The sequence below is a fragment of the Geospiza fortis genome, unplaced genomic scaffold, assembly GCF_000277835.1.
Source record: "Geospiza fortis unplaced genomic scaffold, GeoFor_1.0 scaffold408, whole genome shotgun sequence".
Classification (NCBI taxonomy): domain Eukaryota; kingdom Metazoa; phylum Chordata; class Aves; order Passeriformes; family Thraupidae; genus Geospiza; species Geospiza fortis.
Window position 1 is genome coordinate 3,819,446 of NW_005054330.1, and position 4,531 is coordinate 3,823,976.

Here is a 4,531-nt window from a genome sequence, read left to right on the forward strand (position 1 = left end):
TGGGTGTGCGGTGGGGCCAGTCTGGCCCTTGCCGAGGGGGAAACAGTTCTCTGGGGGAGCTCAGGATCAGCCCTGCATGTTCTCTTCCCCAGCCAAGGCAACTACAAGGCCTCCCACTTGCCCTGTACAGGCAGGGCCAACAGTGGGATCGGCACTTCCAGGGTGATAGTATTTAGCCCTATTTTCCTCCTGCATTTAGTACCATAAGTCGTCTTTTTTATTTTTTTTTTTCCGTCAGACAGCAGAGCGCTGGTAAACACCATGCAGAAAAGCTGTATTGTGGGGTTACAAAGTCTGGGCTGTTTAAGGAGCTCTGTCATTCCTTTTAATGGAGCTCACTGACGCAGATCTGGGTTCTGCCAGCCGAGGAAATATTGCTGCTGAGAAAAGGGTTATTGAAACCCACAAACTAAATATTATGAACAAGAATCAAATGGCAGGACATTCTGGAGTGTAATCCCTCCTGACTTCAGGAGAAGGGGAACGTATTGGTAAGTGGCTGTGGGTGACAGAATCCCTAAGCTCGGTGGGTGAAACACACTTGGGAAGGTGATGTTTTCAGAGAGGATTATCAACCCTTACTCTCTGGAGTCTCACACCTGGACAAGTTGACTCTTGCATGGAAGCAAGAATCCCCTTTTTTTCTGGACAGATTTGTACAAACTTGCTAGATAGACTTAAGGAGCCAGGACTGGAATGCTAAGAATTTTCTCTCTCTTAAAAAAAGAAAAAAAAAAAGAATTAAAAAGGCAACACTTCCCAGTTTTAAAACAATGATAAAATTATTAAATAGGATGGAAAACTCTAAATCAACTCTCAGCCTACAGCTGTTTAAAGTGTTTGCTTTGACCTTTGGTGATAGTGTCAATTCCACTGCAGAAAATATATTGTAAACTATATAATGTCTTTAATTGCAAGATGTATTTTAAATGGTCTCCTTTCCTCCGGCTAGAGAACTGGCTGTGACCAGGGAAACAAGGCTGGACTGTGCCCTTCTATGTTTTGTGAGATTGTAACTGAGATGAAAATTTAAAAAAACCGCTTGCCCCAGTGGCATCTTTAACCACAAGAAAGATAAACAAACAAAACAGCAACAAAGGGAAGGAGAAATGGCTCCCTAAGCTAAACCAGGGAAGGCAAGCTCTGATCTCACAAGGAGCAGAGGCCTCTCAGCTCCAGAGACTCAGCTCACTACTTTATTTATCCCAACGCTTCATCGTAAGGACACTTCAGTCTATTTGTCTCCTAACATCAGAAAAAGGGGACTTAAACACATAGCAAAGGCTCCACTACAGTAAGATTCCCCCACACGCACTGCCAAAAAAAGAGCTTCCATTATTGAGCAACATATAAAGTGTTATTTCTATACTAGTCTGGGTGACATTTCCATTTAGTTTCTATAACTGTGATTAAAGGCAAGAGAGGTTTCTAAACATATCTAGAGATGCTGAGCCTCACAGTGTATAAATAGCATGCATTTCATAATCTCGTGTTTAAACGTTTATTTTAAAATAACCCCCATATACATTCCAGAGAGTCTCCCTGCTATAGGACATAGTGCAACCCAGGCTTTGCATATCGTTTGCAAACTAGGTGGAATACTATTGGAATACTACTGAAGGCTGGTTCACTCTTTATTTTTCCTATTTTGTTAAAAAAAAAAGGCAATGTGTGGGGAGGTCTGTGCCAATACACCACTTAGAGAGAAGGACATTTTTGAGACACATCTAGGCTCTCAGCACAGATCCAGAAACATAAAGTAACTTAATTGCCTTTGCTTGGGACTTGTGGCTGACATTTCTAATTACATTCCTTACCCTCCCCTGCCAGTTGTAGCTTCTGCAACTACTGAAGTATTTAAGTTGTGAGGAAGTTGTCAAATCGTGCTTTCCCCCACGCTGTCCATGCATCAGTAACATCACTTCATGTGCAGATTGTGTGTTTCCACTGTAAACTTGCCAGTAGGTTTGTCTCTTGGGCCACTGGAGAAGTTAAATTGTGTGTATTATGTCCTAAGTCTTGTTTGAGATAACATCGAGGCTGAAGAGTGGAAAAGACATGGTAAACAATAAACAAAATAGACTGGACGGGAATAGATGGAAAGGTAAGGCTGAGCCTAGTTGCATCTTTTTTTATGTTCTCAGTCCAACTGGATGTCTAGGTTGCAGGGATTGTTGAGAAGCAATGGCAGGATTAAACCTGAGGTTTTGCCAAGGTAACAAGAATACAGAAGTTTGATAAAGCTCACTTCTGAGCTGCTTTCAGCAATCTCTGTGAATGTGGCCTTTTAATTAGTGTGAGCAAAGATTTAGTATAAATAAATAATGTGGAAAAAAGATCCCTGTTTTCTTCCACAAGCATCACAAAGGATGGGGAAAAGGTGGGATTGGGACAGACTGGAGATTTTGATTATTGGGCATTAGAAAAAACCAAACGCTGAATGGAGCTTGCCTAGATCCTTTTTCTTTGGCAAGTGAGGCAGCATCAAAGAGGATGCAGGGCTGCATTACACCAGCATGCCAAAAGCCAGGGACCTCCAATGGCAAAGACCAGATCAATGTGGCATGGATAAATTAGCCAGGAATCCATGAATTAGGGGATTGTCCCTTCATTACACTCCGATTTAATCCACTGGAAAGCAGACTGAGGAAAGAGAAGCTTAATGTGTCAAAATCTGACCTGGTTTGGGATGGCCTGGGAATGAAATTTCCTTCCCCTTCCTCTGGGCTCTCAAGTGTTCCTACGTGACAAATGCGCTGGGGCAGGTTAATTGGGAGTGAGTGCAGAGGAAGAGTCGAGTTGGCAAAGCACCCCTAAAGCTGGAGGTGTCTCAGCCCTTCCCTGGGAATAATTTCTGTGGCTGTAAGCATGTTCAGCACTAAGCCAGCCCCAGCTGAAGATTGTGCCTTCCAGCCTTGGACAGAAAAGGTGCTGGGGAGGGGGAAGAGAAGAAAAAGCCAAACAAAACAAGCTAGGGCAAAACACGCGTGCGTCTCCAAACACTGTTTAACCTGTGTGCATAAATGTGAAGTCAGTGCTGGAGAGCCAGCCCTGGAGATCCTGTTTTGCTTTCTAATTTTTGGTGTGTACTTAATCCCGTGATTTCCAATGAAGGGAGGGATATTTAAAACACTGGGCTCTCCAAGTAGGACAGCCCTAGAAAGGAAGTTCTCTGAGGGCTTGATGCCTGTTACTAAGAGGCTCAAAATACAACTATCAGTTAATCAAATAAATAGCACTTCCCAGCCTCTGACAGCTAGGCAGCTAATTGACTGAGGCTATTAATAAAGGAGAGAAATTTACACAGAAGAAAGTGAGAACTGGGGATGGAGGTACAGAAACCTGGATAAAATCCATACTGGAATTAAATGTGTCCTGGGAGAAAGGGGTAGTGCCCATGCACGGATTCTGTGGGTCAGAGATTTACCCCATTCCTGCATCCCCACTCTCCCAGGAGCACGTGGTGCTGTAATCCACAGGGCAGTGCACTGCTTTCTAACTTTTTACCCCTTCCCCATTTGCAGGCATGGAATGAAGCTCCCTCCAGTCACCTGCTGCAAGACACATTATCCAGCTTCCTAACCTTAAGGATGAGACCCTATCAATATTGCCTCTGCTTTTGTGATCAGGGTAGTAGTGCAATATTGCTTATAGGGTCTTTTCTTTTGAGGGTTATTCTTCATGGAGAGAAGAAAGCTACAGCAGGAAAAATAATCCCATATGCCCACCGAGTTAAGGGAAAAGTTGTGAAACGCTGAGTGTTGTTAGATAGGCGAGTAATTGTACAGAGATGGTATTTGTGACAAATAATCGTGCTATTCTGGTGACTCAGGTTGTGAGTAATGGGCATATTTTTGATGCTATCACACAGGATTCAAAACGGCTTCGTGTTTAAAACACAAGCAGTGATTGAAACCAGAGAAACCCATCATGGTTCCTTTCTAAAATAGTATGAGTTCTGAGACGTTTGAAGGGTGTCTATATTACATACTGATGTAAACACCCACCAAAGGATGGGAGGAGATACATAGCCATACTTGCTGTTTCTGTGCCTGATCCCAGCCCGAAAACCAGTGTGGTGCAAAGCACAGCACAAAGAGGCCGAGGCTCTAATCCCAATAACCTCGGCGAAACAAAGCTCATGGCTCTGCCCGGCGAGTGCGGCCCGCCGGGCTCCGCGACCGTGCCCCGAATCCCCGGGGCTGTTCCAGGGTCGGGCGGCGCAGCGGGGCCGGGCACTGCCTCCGGCCCTTCCCGAGAGCTGCTCTCTGAGGTACGTGGGAACGAAGCAGGGATGGGGGTGTTAAATCTCCTCTCCGCTTTGTGAGGATCAGCTGGGGGCTGACAGCAGCCGGGATGGCCGAGTGGGTGGCCCTGCCTTCCATTTCAGGTGGTCCCCGCGGTCCCTTTCGGGACCTCAGGGGCCCAGGGAAAGGGGTGGTGGGAGGGGACTGAGGGCTGGATCAGGGCGCGGCGGAGCTGCCGCGGGGCCGCTGCCGCGCGTCTCCCCGGGGCGGCGGGGCTCGGGGCA